Source organism: Halichoerus grypus, chromosome 6, assembly GCF_964656455.1.
Source record: "Halichoerus grypus chromosome 6, mHalGry1.hap1.1, whole genome shotgun sequence".
Classification (NCBI taxonomy): domain Eukaryota; kingdom Metazoa; phylum Chordata; class Mammalia; order Carnivora; family Phocidae; genus Halichoerus; species Halichoerus grypus.
The window spans coordinates 119,535,852-119,551,069 of record NC_135717.1 but is presented as its reverse complement, the minus strand read 5'-3'; the positions used below and the strand labels follow the sequence as shown (position 1 = coordinate 119,551,069).

The 15,218-nt window shown below is 51.8% G+C and overlaps 2 long non-coding RNA genes and 1 other non-coding gene across 4 annotated transcripts in view; 1 reads left to right on the top strand and 2 right to left on the bottom strand.

Moving 5' to 3' along the window:
• LOC144382376 (uncharacterized) overlaps window positions 1-5,922 on the bottom strand; it is a 126,742-nt gene extending 120,820 nt beyond the window's left edge. The window contains exon 1 of the long non-coding RNA XR_013449214.1: window positions 5,784-5,922. This is a non-coding gene — a long non-coding RNA (uncharacterized LOC144382376). The remainder of the gene's footprint in view (window positions 1-5,783) is intronic.
• Window positions 5,923-7,687: 1,765 nt separating this feature from the next.
• On the bottom strand, window positions 7,688-9,513 carry LOC118555799 (uncharacterized). 2 transcript variants are annotated; one of them, XR_004927157.2, is made up of 3 exons: window positions 9,368-9,513; window positions 8,885-9,046; window positions 7,688-7,796 (listed from the first exon to the last, which is right to left on the bottom strand). It is a non-coding gene; the product is annotated as an uncharacterized LOC118555799 (long non-coding RNA). The 2 variants fall into 2 exon arrangements; XR_004927156.2 differs by lacking the exon at window positions 9,368-9,513 and adding an exon at window positions 9,180-9,244.
• Window positions 9,514-13,084: 3,571 nt separating this feature from the next.
• TRNAR-CCU (transfer RNA arginine (anticodon CCU)) lies at window positions 13,085-13,157 on the top strand. Its single transcript has one exon. It is a non-coding gene; the product is annotated as a tRNA-Arg (tRNA).
• Window positions 13,158-15,218: the final 2,061 nt, after the last annotated feature.

Genomic DNA, 15,218 nt, shown 5'->3' with positions numbered 1-15,218 from the left:
GCACAAAGGACTGTTCACCACAGAGCACTGAGATGTATGCCACAAATACCTGTTGTGTACCCCCTCATCCTCAGCACACACACCCCTCAGGTCCTCAGAGTCCCACAGCCCCTGCCCCTCTCCTCCTACTTCCTGACCGCTAGAAGAACATCTCTTCATTCATCATTTGCTCTTTTCCCTGTGTTTGCAGAGGCTCCTCAAAGCTGCAGACAGGGAAGCATCTTCCCAGTTCTAATCTTGGTCCCCCTACCGCAGCCCTGTACGCATGGAGGCGAGAGGCCGCCCAGGGTCCCCAACTCTCTCTTCCCAAGGATCCTCTCTCTCAGGCCCTTCACTGCTCCTTGCCTCTCCCATCCCTCTGCTGACCCGCCTACTCCTCCTCCAGATCCTTCTTGCTGCCACTGGCTCTCCTTTAACCTCAAAAGCTGGGTCCCCCAGGGAGTTGAGCAGGGAAAAGAGAGAAAAAGAAAGATGGGAGGGACAGGGAAGAAAACCTCACTGCACACCAGGAGAGGGCTCTGTCCTGTTCTCTTTCTCCTCAGCTGGGAAGTTCTGCTTTAAGTATGATTCCAGTCTTCTGGCTATAGCCCTTACTTCTTTCCCTCTCCTGGGAGCTGAAGATCTGACGAAGGTGAGAAGGTGATAGTAATTGAATGCATTGATTCAGTGGCATGGAGCCAGTGGGGGGAAGGGGGGCACGCACCTGGGCAAACTTATGAGCTGATGGGCTGAGTGTGTGCATACACGTGTGCCACATCCTACCCTTCCCGCATAGCCCCCCCCCACATGCATGAACCCCATGCCATTCCCCAATCCAGGGCTCCTTCCTTATAAAACAAGATGAAAAAAAGCCATGCCAGCCTCTCAAACACCTCATTCCGACTTTCATCCCAAAGGGAAAACCTGAAAAGACAAAATCTTCCCCTTTTCTTTCCCTCTCCCCATGTGCCCCTTTGTCCACTCTGGCTTTTGCAATTTCCCCCTAGACCCTCTGGCTACAGCCCCCACACACCTTCCCCAGAATGGAAGAGGCACCAGACAGAGCCTCCTCCCTGCAAAGGACTGAGACAAACGCCAATCACGTTGGGGCCTCTCACGGTGCCCATTCTGCTATGAATTCCCAAGGTCAAAACCATTCTGGTGTTATTAAAAACATAAATGTTGCATACCAGGCAGCAGGGGAAAAAATTATAAGGCAGCCAGACGAGAGGGAGACGGAGGGGCCGGTAATTGTCTTCGTCTTCCCAGAGTCAAGCTCCACGGGGCTGGAGCCGCACACAGAACATTGCTTTTTAATTTAACTCAGTAAGGTCAGCAGCAGCAAATGAGGCAGGGGAGGAATGGCACCTCAGAGGGAGGGCATCAGGGCACAGCCCCCACCCTGAGCCCTCAGAGCCAGGGCTCCTGGCCAAGATCTCTAAGCAGTGATGGGGAAACAGAGGGGAATGGCAGGGAGAATTTGGGGACTCTCAGCCCACCAAAAAGTGGTGCTGGAGTGGGGGTAGGGGGGTGGAGGTGGAGGTACCATCATGAGGGCTTCTGAGGAACTGGAATGTGGGTGCCAGGGAAGAAAAAGACTTCAAAGGGACCCTGGGTGAGACCAGAAGGACTCAGGCTGATGGAGACAAACACCACCCCCCCATCTTCCCTCCCCAAGATACCCACTATATAACAAGGGTCATGATTGGAACTCAGAGCTTCACCCTTCCCCCAGCACCTGTGAATCCCGAAGCCCAAGCAGAGAGAGTTCTCCAGCCAAGGGAACCACTCTGTCCCATCTCCTTCATCTCCAAGGATCCGACGGGGCAGGGGAGAGGAGGCTGTAGGAGAAACTGAGGCAGAACTGCCCTCCCTCAGAACCTTCCTCACAGGTTCCTTTCTCTGGCCACTTTCCCATCTGCAGTTCTGGCTACATGGGGGATCTCTCCATTTCCAGTGTTATAGGAAAGACTGCCGTTAGACCAGAGAAGGGACTTCCCAGATTAACAACTTGGCCATAGCCACACACGGGCTGGAGTAGGGAAGGCTGAGGAACCTGAGCTTTTCTGAATAGGCCCAATGAGCTGAGCATGATGAGATCAGGGCACCTGGGGAAGGCGGGACAACTCACTAAGAATGGGGCGGGGGGAGTCTTTGAAAAAGCTGTGCACCTGTCAGAAGCAGTGGCATCCAAATACAATTTGGGATTTGTTGGGAAGCTCTTCTGCAGGTCAGATATCAACTCCTGCCTTAGTTTCAGACTGTTTCCCTTTTAGGGCTCTTTTGGGGAGGGAGAATTTGAATAGGAGGTTTCAGACTTGAGGACAGGGTTTCAATTATCTCTCTCCATCTAGACGTGTCCTTGCTACTTGGCTTTCCTCCCAGGTTTCTACTCCCCTGTCAGTTAGGAATTCAAAGGCTCCCTGAGGAAACCTCCAATGTCAATTAGGAATTCTGAGGCCCACTACCCTGTAATACAAACCCCTGCTGTCATCCCCTCTCCCTTTCTCCTCTCAGCACGGCCCCCCACCCTGCAGTTCTCAATATGGCCACAAGGTGGCGGTCAATGCATCCCTTGGTCCCGAGCTAGGCCCGGCGCCTCACCCAGAGCCAAGACCCTCTCCTCCACCCAGACCTCCACTCACCCATCCTCCTCCCCAGGCAGAAGGCCAATCCCAAGGGTCTCAGGAAAGGAAGAGCTTGCTGAAAGAACTCAGGCTGTGGATCCCTGTGGGCTGGGTGAGGATGGAGTGGAAGAATGAAAGAGGGTGGAAGAGAAGACTGAGAGAGAAAACAGGTGTGCGGAGACCCAGCGGGGAAGCAGGTGCTCAGGGGCAGTGTGAAGCCCAAGGTGAGAAATCACAGTGAGACTGCCTACCACTCCCCACACCAGACCCAGCATCTCAGGGCTCCGGGGCAGCCATCTGGTGGGGCCTGTTAACTGAGTCAGAGGCAACCAGGAACAGGAGGAAGAGGAGGAGCTGGGGGTGAGGCCTAAACCAGAATACAAGTCTAGGATACAGACAGGGGAGGATCTGCTCTGCCATCTCCCTCCTCAGGATGAGACCCAGTTGGACACCATTATCTCTGCTATTTCCAGAACAAAGAAAACAGGGAAGAGTTCAGTCAAGTCTCCTCTGCAGTCCTAACCCTCCCGGTGCGGTGCATGCCGAGGGGTCCTGGGAGGAAGGAGAAAACCCAGCCCTGCCCATGGGGAGGCACAGGTTGGGGGGGGAGGGGCAGGGAGGTGGGAGGAGGGAGCAGGGACAAGGAACAGAGCCAGGAAAGAGAAGAGAGAAGAACAAGGAAACGCTTGCAGGTAACTTGGCAGTGGTCTAGAAAGAAAAGATTTGGGATCCAGAACCAGGAGAAAAAAATCGAGGAAGACTTCCTGGAGGAGGAGAATATGGGGCCATATTGCAAAGGGTTGAGACGCTGGTCTGCAGGAAGAGGAGAGAAGACGGTTCAGACTGGGGACAGACTGTGAGGTCAGGAGCGAGGTAAGGAGGGCTGAATACTGGGCTGGCTGCCCAGGTGGAGCTAAGAGACCAGATCCAGGGAGGCTGTGGAGGGAGAGTAGGAAGGAGAAGGAACAGGTGTCCGTGGGTCAGAGGCCTTGAAACCCAGTTGGGAAGGCTTATAATCTTAAGCTAGAGGAAGGGGGACAGCACCCCCATCTAGCTGAAATATTCTTCCCTTTCTCCCCATCGCATAAAGCCAAGAGAATAGGAACAGGGTCTAGGGCCCTCCAGATGGGACACAAGAAGGACTCTGAGACCAGGAGTCAGTGGCCTGGTTTTCCCAGAGGTAGCCATCAGGGAGCAGGGGACACTGAGTGTTCCCACCTGGAGGGCTTCTGGCTCCTGTGTGTAAAGAGTGTTGGAACTGTGGTCTCTGAACTCTCTTCTCTGAATTTGCCCTGATGATCACTGCTCCCCTGCCTAGGAATGGTCTGACCCATCCGTGATCCACCAGGCTTTAGCCCCAATCCTCTCAGTGTCTGTGTACTCCAGACCCACTTTCCTACCCAGAAGAAACTACTTCCGTGCTTGGTGCTGGGTTCCAACTTTACAAACTCAGCCTGGGTTTATTTGGCACAAAGTGCAACAAGAAGATTTCAGGTTAGACTCAGTAAGAACTTCCCAGCACAAGGGGTCTGAAAGCTTGTGTGAAACTCAGTAAGAATGCATATATGGCCTTACTAGAGGACCCCAAGAGACAAGGACTTGCTTTGGACCTGTCTGGGTAGTACTTACTAGAGAGAGAAGTTTTCCCTGTGATTATGGCCATCCCAGTGTCAGTGGTGGCCCATAAGGACTTCTGGGGACTCCACTGCCCTAAGGCAGAACGGGTGGAGCCTTTAGTTAGGAATTGCAGCCTCCATAGATCATTCCCAAAACCTGGTGGGGGAAAGAGAGTCAGCCTGAACCCTCCACTGTCTGGCCACCCTCCCACCCTGCCCTCTGCCCTTATGGCCCTCCCTGGTCACAGCAGGCCTCTGAGCACTTCCAATGCAAGCCCTGAGTGCAGGCCTCAGGACCCAGTCTCCACCCAGCCTCAGACCCAGGACACTGAGGCCATCCCCCTGTGCCTGGCAGGACGGAGGCACCCCCTGCTCAGGCTGCCCCAGCCCCCACACCCCAGCACTAACAGCCTTCCTCTTCTGGCCTCCCACCTCCCCCTACCACATGCCACAGCCTCGAACCTGCTAGAAATTCGGAAAAATCAAATTTAAAACATCTTCAGCGAGGAGTCTTCAGGCTCCCCTGGGACCTCACACACGTACACATCCACATCCACCTGCACACATGCAGACACACACAAATGCTCACACTCATGCACACATACAGGTACATACTCTCGAAAATACACACATCTACATACCCAGAGGTCACGAGCATTCTCACATGTATGCAACACAGACACCTACTCACACACTCATACATTTACAGTTAGGCATGCACAAGCAAACTTACACACACTCACACACTCAAACACCCGTATGCACATATACACATGCAAATCTATTCCTTGATTCTAAGGATCCAGAGCCCCGTCCTCTAGATTCTAGAGGTTTAGAATCCAGGAGAAAGCAGGGAAACCCACAGGAAACCTATTTCCAGTTTCCTGACCCCACCCTGGAACTCTTTTGCTATATTCCTCTTCCTGCTACCAGAGTCTCTAGGACCCTGGGCCACACCATGGAAGTGAAACCTGCAAAGATAATTCATTCCTTCCTACAGTGTTGAGCATTTTTGAGCGCCTATCTGCCTCCCCCCCCCACCTCACCCCCAGGCCTGAAGGTGAGGCAGACACACAAGAGAATGGGAGACCTTCTGCCCAGCGGTGTGGGGGAAAGAGCAAGAGCTCAGGAGTCAAGGATCTGAGTTCAAATCCTGCCTCTGCCTCTTTTAATAAGCTGTGTTACCTTGGGCACCTTTATCAGTTTTATCACCTATAAGGTGGGGTTCATAAAATTTACCCAATCATTCTGTGAGGATTAAAAGACAGGGAAAGCTTCCATCAGCAGTAACGTGTCCAGCAATGTTTACACCCACAGAAAGCCACCCCATTCCCTTCCCTAGCCCCTGCGGTGAGCGTCTCCCCAACACCTTTCCAATCCTACTGTCGCTGAAACAGCAACCCAGTCTCCTTCAGCCTCAGACCCCAGGTGCGCACACCTCGAGAAACTTGATCTCCGACTTGGCCGGCTCCATCCGACTCCCCTGCCCCCACCCCAGCCCCCGCCCCTCCTGGTCCATCATGCCTCTCGCCCGTTTGCAGGTCGCGTTTTCCGTAATAACCTTTAATGCGGCTGGCCACGGCCCAAATGTTCGCGATGGAGCGCTGGGCCCCGCGCATCAGATGGACGATGAAGTGTTAATCATCCCCCAGGGAGCCGTCCCGCGGAAAGTCGTCATTAATTTCTCTGAATTACACCAATTCCGAGACATTCTTTATGGACAGACAGTGCGGGAGACAGTTATATGACAGGACTTGCTGTGCTAAGCAGATGTGGGAGAGATTGCGTCGCCCCATGAATACTAAACAATCGCTCGGAAGAAACCCCACTAGCTTCTGCGCTCGGAGCTGGGAAGCGGCCCAGCCCGCCCCCACCCTGATGGGCACACCCTGCAGGTGCCTTGGGCTGGGAGCGGGGAGGGGATCGCATCCCTACCCCTGCCTCTCAGGTGGCCTCCTCAGCTCCCCTCCAGAGTCAGGCCTCAACCTGAGTGGGAAGTGGCTCTGGAGGTCTTACCTTCACCTTCCTGGGACCCTCCAAGGACCCACAAACCCCTTTGCTTTCCCTGACACAGCCTTTACTCCCTACTAGATTCCTCCCAGGCTCTGACCTGCCTTGAAACTGCTGTCTTCCCCTTCTCCCACTCAGATCCTCCTCCAGCCCTCCTTCCAGACAACTCACCACCCTACCCTCTCTGAGTTTCCGTCTGGCATTGCCCCGTCCTGGTTCCTCCACCTCCCCACCCCGCCCATCCCCATCTCTCCGACCTCCTCCCCCGCCCACCCCCCACCCTGTCCCCTCCCACCTGGACAACCTACCACCCTACCCAGCCTGCCTCCCTCACCTCCTGGCTTACTTCCCCAAACAACCCCATCTCCCAGCGGGCTCCACCTTCCCATTACCTCCATCTCTCCAACCTGCTCCATCCCACCATCTTGCCCCATTTCAAGTCATTTCTACATCTGCTTTCACAGCTCTCCCCCCCCCCCTTCAGAATCTAGGGAGGAAGAGCAGGGTTCAGAGCCGAATGAAAGGAAGGAAGTTTGTCCCCTTCTCTCTCTTCCTGCCCTGTGCCTACCCTCCCTGCTGTCTTCCCTCTGAGAGACCCGGACGGGTGTTAACAAGAGCTGAAGAGATCTCTCCTCATCAGCAAAGTGATGGGCGGGGTGCGCAGAGGAACAGGGTGACCAGGGGAAAACCTGCGAGGCAATTCAGTCACACCTGGGGAAGCCCGCCCACTACGGCGAGCCCCGCCCCCTCCTGGGTGGCCTTGGAGGCCGGGGCCTCACGGCTCCGCCCTGCCCTGGGTCTAAAGGGACCTTAGGCAGCCCTGGGACCTTGGGTAGTGGGCCTGGTTAGTTGGTCACTCCAAAGTCACTCCCTCTCAGGAGAGGACAGAGGCAAATAGTGACTGTTCCCCATCAGGGCGTCCCACCACCTCCGCTTCCACTCCGGCTGGAGGGAAGGCTCCCCCTCCCCCCCCCCCAGCTCCTAGCGCGGGTTTGGGGAAGAGAAAGGAAAGTGCGCAGCCTCTGCGTCTTTTCTCCTCGCAGATAATTTATGCCTGAGAGCCGAGCAGATGGCGGGTAATTTAGCAATTACCGTGTGCCGGAACGGGACTCGCGCCTCCACATGGAAGCCAAAGATTCCCCGCCGCAGTCTCATCTTCCCCTCTGCGTGCTTGCTCTATTTTGTCTCCTCTCCCTAACCCCCGCCACACCTTGCTGAATCCCAACACTCAAGGGGAGAGGATCTCCCTCTACGGGTCCCCTTTCAGCCTGATCCCTCCCTGTATGAGGCGGAGCATTTCTGCTTCAGAATACAAGTAGCGCGGTCAGCTCACTGGAAGTTCTTCCTCTGCTCTCACTTTAATCTTTCTTGCTGCTATAAGTAATCACACTTCCCCGGGGAAACTGGGGGGGAGGGGAGGTGTCTCTCCCAACCCTCCCCTTCCCCCCCCCCCACTTCTTCATGTTCTCCATAGTATTTCCTGAATATCTAGGTTCCAGTTTCCGGGCTTCAGAGGAGGCTTCTGGGCTCCAAGATCAATCCAGGGGCTGAGGAGTCTGGGTATCTGCGTGGGCAGCAAGGGGAAAGCAGTGGTTATTGAGGTGAGAATGGCCAAAGAGCATTTTGGAGCTCCGTGTACCCAGTGAGTGTGAAATGGCCTGTTGAGAAGCTGGGTTTAGCGAGGTGAGGGAGGGTAGACAAGACAGGTATGAGTCTGAAATGTCTCCTCTCATTCTCTTCCCATCCCCTCTGGGCCCCCTGGAGAGAATATGCTATAACACAGGCCCTGAGCCTGGAGTCCTCCCTAAGCTGAGGGGGGTGTCCTCCCCCTTCCATCCACCTCCACCCAGCCCAGCTCAGGACACCCCCCACCAACAGCCCAGGCCACACTGTATCCCACCACACACACATACCCTCTCTTCAGCCAGGGCTCCCAGAGCTCTGACTGCTAACCTTACACACCAACCTACGCCCCCGTTCTGGCAGAATCCTAGGTGACCTCTGGCCTCGACGAGCTGGGCTCTTGGGCTTTGAGTCCCACCACCACCACCTCCCCCAGATCCTCCTCATTCCTCGACACCAGAGGAGCACTAATTAATTAGCGTGTGCAACCAGCCATAGGCACGATCTCTTTACTCACCACAGGGACCCGCTGTTAACACACCAGACCCCCGGGACGCGGGCACACACCAATTACACAGCCAGCAGCTCGGCTAATCACCGCTCCTGGTGACACTGTGGCTCACAGAGGAATCCCCAGCTTCCCTTGCCCCATCCCCTTGCCCCACCCCCCTGCCTCCTAGACCGGGATGCTGAGAGGGAAGAGGTGAAAACTGGTTGGGGAAAAGTTGAAACTTGCTGGGAAAACAGGAGGCCAGCCATAGAGTAGCTAAGGGGAGACTGGGTATGAAGTTAGGAAGAAAAGAGAATTTTCCTACCAATCACTCTGGGCTATAAACAGCCACTCTGAAAACAGTAACTTCAGCAAGAGGGAGTGCTGGTTAGACTATGAGAAGGACTTCCTGAGTTGTTGCTGGTGTAGGACTGGGCTGGGAAAGAGCTGCCTTTCTCCTCACAAGCAGGAGGCAAGAGAAGGTGGCCGCTGAGGTGGAAGAGGAAGGGAGAAAGGGGCAGCCCCAAGAACACAGGTACCGAGGTGCATAGCGTCCCCCGGCTGCAGTTCAAGGGTACGGAGAGGAGGCAGCTCCACTGCAGACACAGATAGACAGCTTCCCCACACACACGTCCCATTGACTTTGCCATTCCGCTGTCACTCCACAGCTTCTCCGAGATTTAGCATATTGACTCTCCGAGCTGCAGAAAATTGAATTTTCTTCATTACGACTGTCTCCCGACAAAAGCAGCTCATAAATTCTCCATCTTTTTCAGACTTCCCGCCCCCTCACCACCCAACATTTCTCCAGGGAATTCACATATGTGAACATACCATTGCCATGCAAAGGCGAGGCATGACCAGCTCTCCCCACGGCCATCCCCCTCGCCGAGCCCACCCCTCGCGGCGCATGCGTAGATGCAGCCTAGACCTGGGCCGGGCCGCGGCCGTCAGCTTCCACAGCCGGGGTCCATGCGTGCAGTACTCCTGTGCCCCATAGGGCAGATACAGTGGGTCCCTACCATGGGACTGAAAGGTCCCATGCCTCAGGCGTGCTTGTGCTTCTCCTGTGCCCCAACAGCCGTCTCACAGCTGTCACTCCCACACGGGACAGATTCCGATGTCCGGACCTGCAATAGTCACTCCAGGCGCACCTGGGCACTGCCTGGGCACAGCTAACCACCCCTCCCTCCGGGATCGGAGCCCCCCCCACACTCCCACCTTGGGATGCAACCCCCCCCGCCCCCACGTCTACAGGCTGGTGCACAGTCATGGAGGGAGAAGAAGAAACGTCCCCCAGGATCTAGTAGGGAGTCTTCCTTTACACCATGGCAACCACTGCTGTCTCCTCCAACATTGCCCGGGCCCAAGTGCCCATCAAGGTGCTCCTCCTCTATGGACTACAGCCTCGTGCCTCAGCAGTCCTCCCCAAGGCATGGACACCCCTTTCCTGCATCCAAGGGTTTGTGTCCACATTGGTTTCTGGCCCCCGCGTGTACTCTCTTCATGTGACTCTCCACCACTTTGGCCTCGGGAACAGAACTGGGGGGAGGGCAGAACCCAGTCGAAGTTCCTTTTGATACCTGTGCCAGCCTGGCAGCTGAGGCTATAATGGATGAGCAAGAGGCCAGGCTGATGGCCAGCACCATGTGGCTTGTGCCCACGGCCAGCTTGGGGCGGGAAGTAGTGGGCCAGGTGCCCAGGCACTCCACCCTCCAAAATGCCACACAATCTGTGTGTGGAAAGAGACAGAAAGAGGGACCCAGATAGATAAAGACAAGGACATCCCCTGAGACCAGACTAAGCTAATCTCGGTCCCTCTCCTGGCCCCTCAACAGCCACTCCCTCCCCCACAACTCTGACCCAGGCACAAAGAGAAATCACCCTATACTGACAGGAGGGACCCCAACCGGTTGTTTCTTTTGGAGTATGACCAGCCCTACTTTAAACAGCAAGCCAGGGGCTTTGGGGTACAACTAGAGGATGATTCTTCAGTTAAGAGAGGGGCTGAGACTTGGGGGGTCTCCATGCATTTTTATGTGTGCTAATTGTTTGGGGGGGACTTCCCACCAGTTTGGTGGCACTTCACAGTTTTTTTTAAAGATTTTATTTGTCAGAGAGAGAGAGTGCACAACAGGCAGAAGGAGAAGCAGGCTCCCCACTGAGCAAGGAGCCCAATGATGCAGGACTCCATCCCAGAACCCTGGGATCATGACCTGAGCCGAAGTCAGACCCTTAACCGACTGAGCCACCCAGGCGTCCCTATGTGTGTTAATTAGTGTGCAAATATTATTCACAATGTAGATAAACATCTATTGTCTTTGCAATCCCAAACTGCTCCTAATGGTATTTACACACACACACACACACACACACACACACACACACACACACACTTCACCTATTTTACCTATGTTTGGCTCCTCTGCTTCTCCCAACACCTAAATTTCTGAACCACCTTTCATCTCCTTCATGAGCAAGTTTGCAGCTGCAGAAAGATGGGGGGTGCCTGGCTGGCTCAGTCTGTAAAGCATGTGACTCTTAATCTTGGGGTCATGAGTTCAGACCCCACGTTGGGTGTGGAGACTACATAAAATAAAAATTTAAATTTAAAAAATTTTAATAAAAAGAAAGATGGCTGGGGAGGCTGAGCTCTACAGTACAAGGAATGGCTTTCTGAAAACTAGGAAGTATTTCAAACCTTCTATATCCAGAAGTAGAGAAACAACTTCCCCCATCCCAATCCCCCCCAGAACTACCCCAAAACCCGCTCATCCCACCAAGTTCCCCGTCTCAAGGAAGGACCACCATGCTTCACCATGTGAAGCCGGGAACCTGCGATCAGCCATGACTGACTCTTCCTTCTCCTTGGGTTAGAGATGGGACAAGGCACTCTGTTGCACACATTAAGTGACTTAAGTGACAATTTTTTTGAAAAGCTAAAAGTTGAACTTTTTTAGGGTCACACATCCATAGGCATCAAAATGACTTCACAGGGCGCCTGGGTGGCTCAGTTGGTTAAGCGACTGCCTTCGGCTCAGGTCATGATCCCGGAGTTCCGGGATCGAGTCCCACATCGGGCTCCCTGCTCGGCGGGGAGTCTGCTTCTCCCTCTAACCCTACCCCCTCTTGCGCTCTCTCTCTCACTCTCTCTCTCAAATAAAAAAAAAAAAAAATGACTTCACAAATCAAAGTGTCCTGCCCCCCTCTCCCTCACCACCCCCACACCCTTCCCATGCTATGTCCTAAATAACTCTTGAGTCTATCCACTTTACTCCATTCTCTAGCTGAGAGTGAGTTCTCAACAAGATAACTGAGCTACCTCCTTCCTGTTTTCCCAGGCTCCAGAGTTAACCTTCTCCCTTCCCCCTGTACTAGGGAGGCCCAGGAAGGGAATGGGATAGGTCCACCCACAGTTTCCCAGACAGAAGTATTGTGAAACTGCTAGGAAGGTAATAGAACTCCTAAGTACATGAAATCAACTACTTCAATTGTGACCACAACAAAGCTCTGTTTATTTTGTGAAGTGGGAACATCTTCAAACTTTCCAGTAGAATATAAAAATAAGGAAAACTTTAGGAATGAAAAGCAGCCTCTTTAAAAAAAAAAAAAAAAGACTTTATTTTATTTGAGAGAGAAGGAGAACATGAGCTGGGGGGAGGAGCAGAGGGAGAAGGAGAAGCAGGTTTCCTGCTGAGCACGTTTTGGTTGACTGGGCTCCAATCTGTCTTTCAGCCAGGAGATCTTTGACTATGAGTGGCTCACAAAGTTGGTGCTCTGTGAGTTCCAGTGGAATGAATGAGAGACAAATAGGAGCATGAACATGTGGGCAGATTAGGATCATTCTCTCCAGAAGCATCTTTCTCCCAGGACAACTCTATCAACTCTAGAATGTTAACTCACACCAGTATTGATAGAGAGTGGCTGAATTTGATCTCCAGCCCCTTTGCAGCAAGGTGAGGCCATATAACTGGTTATCACCAAAGAAATATAAACATACAGGCTGAGGAAGTTAAGAGTGATGGTACCTTCTCCACACGTCTTACCCACCTGCTGGCTAGGTGACACCTGGGCCACCTGAAGCCACATATTTAAGATGGCAGATCCACAGCTTGAACAGGTCTGGATTCCTGAGTTAACTGATCACAAATATCCACAATGGACTATATGACACATAAATCTTTATCATGTTAAGCCACTGAAATCTGAGAGTTGTCCTTTGCACCTGTTATATACACCTGTGATGGCCGTGGAGGGCAGAGGGGATCACTTGGAAGTCAGAAATTCTTGATTTGAATCTCATCCTAGCTGTGTGACTTTAGACAAGTTATTTAATATTTCTGAAACTTGGCTTCTTCAATGATAAAAATGGCATAGTAATAACATGACCCACTTCATAGTATTGGTTGCCAGGATCAGAGGAATCCAAGAATGTAAAAGGCCTTTGACACCAGAGGGCTACAAGTGTCGGCTATTATTCCAACAGGTGACACATAATGCTTATTAAAAAATCTGTTGAGGGGCGCCTGGGTGGCTCGGTCATTAAGCATCTGCCTTCAGCTCAGGTCATGATCCCGGAGTCCTGGGATTGAGCCCCACATCGGGCTCCCTGCTCTGCGGGAGGCCTGCTTCTCCCTCTCCCACTCCCCCTGTTTGTGTTCCCTCTCTCTCTGTGTCTCTGATAAATAAATAAATAAATAAATAAAATCTTTTTAAAAAAAAATCTGTTGAATACAGGTGCCTGACTGGCTCAGTCGGTAGAGCATGTGACTCCTGATCTCAGGGTCATGAGTTCAAGCCCCACATTGGGTGTGGAGCCTATTTTAAAAATAAATAAAAATTAAAAATAGAAACAGATTTTTTTTTAAATCTGTTGAATAAATAGATGGATGAGTACTCAGAGCCGTATCTTGCTACCTACTAATAGAGGAAGGACCAAGGAGATCTGAACACTGTGAGATTAGGGTACGTCTGTGGGTGCATGGGGTGAAGCAGGAGCTGCAGGACCTGAGTATTATGAGAACCCTAAAGCACCTTCCACCCAGTCTAAGGAAAATGGAGCCAAAGAACTAAGGAGACAAAAGAAAATGGGAGTCCAAGAGAATCAGACTTTGCCCTAAAGAAAAGTCCAAGAGAATCAGACTTTGCCCTAAAATTATGTTAATGTTTTCTTTACTGTTATGGACTGAATGTTTGTGTCCACCCAAAATCCATACGTTGAAGCTCTAAAGCACAATGTGATGAGATCTGGAGATGGGCTTCTGGGAGGTAATTAGGGTTAGATGAGGTTTGATGATGGGGCCCTCTTGATGGAGTTGGTGCCCTTACAAGTAGAGACCAGGGATGTTGCTTTTTCTCACCGTCCTCCATGCGAGGACACCGTGAGAAATCAGCTGTCCACAAGCCAGGAAGAGAGTCCTCATCAGGAACCGAATCAGCCAGCACCTTGATCTTGGAATTCCCTCCCCAACATCTAGAAATGTGAGAAATAAATTCCTGTTGTTTGTGCCACCCAGCCTATGATATTTTGATATGGCAGCCCGAGCCGACTCCAACTCTGACACCTACTTCCCACAGAGTCCGCAGTTTGGAAACACTAGTAACAGCCTACAATATCTGATACACCAGCTGCTTCGGTGTGTTTGTAAAGCACCAGCAGAGAGCCTGGCCCATGGCAGGCACTCAGTAAATACTGGCCATTATGATTTTCTGAGAAAGCATCCTGTTATATTGGAAAAGGTACAGGTTTCAGAATAAAATTTTTCCAAGAGACCTTGAGCAAGTTACTCTTAGAGTTTCAGCTTCTTCATTTGTAAAATTGCATGGTGGTTGTAATGATTCTGTGCGCGAAAGAGCCCTCTCCACATTGCCAGCCCTCAGCTAGAGGTAGCTCCTCAAAGCCTTCCAAGAGTCCAGAACCAGCTTCCATTCAACATTTATTACGTACCGGGCACTGGGCTAGATGGAGCAATACTGAAGAGATGGGACTTCTACAAAAACAGAAAAGAGACTTTAATCTTCAGGAAGATAGAATTCATTTTGCAGCAGCTTCTTCCATAGCCTCTGGAGAGACTTTCAACGTCATGTCAATCTAACCCCAGCCCCAGTCAGGAGTTGCCCTGTATTCTGACAACACCGACAGTCCCAAGAGCTCAACAACCTCACTCAGAAAGTATTCTTCAATCCTGTGACTGTCACTTCCACTGGTCTTCACAGTATTACTTATTTAAAAAAGCATCGGGGGACGCTTGGGTGGCTCAGTCAGTTAAGCATCAGACTCTTGATTTCAGCTTAGATCTTGATCTCAGGGTTGTGAGATCAGCCCCATGTCCAGCTAGTCTCTTGGTGCAGAGCCTGCTTGAGATTCTGTCTCTCTTTCTGCTCCTCCCCCTGCTCGCGTGCTCTCCCTCTCTCTCAAATTAATTCATTAATTAAAATCTTTTAGGGCGCCTGGGTGGCTCAGTCGTTAAGCGTCTGCCTTCGGCTCAGGTCATGATCCCAGGGTCCTGGGGTCAAGCCCCGCATCGGGCTCTGTGCTAAGTGGGGAGCCTGCTTCTCCCTCTCCCATTCCCCCTGCTTGTGTTCCCTCTCTCGCTGTGTCTCTCTCTGTCAAATAAATAAATAAAATCTTAAAAAAAAAAAAAAGAATACTACTATTTAAAAAAAAAAATCATCAGCAACTAACTTCCTGTTCCTGATGGGAATCAAATCCAAACTTTTTAACCTGATGTATTGGTTGGGAAAACATTAAATATAACTATATAGTTATATATTATTTTAGTTATATATTATTTTATAGTATTTTATATAACTATAAAACATAAAGCCCAAAATTTTAGTGTTGTAACGAATAGAAATTGATTTATTGGTCAA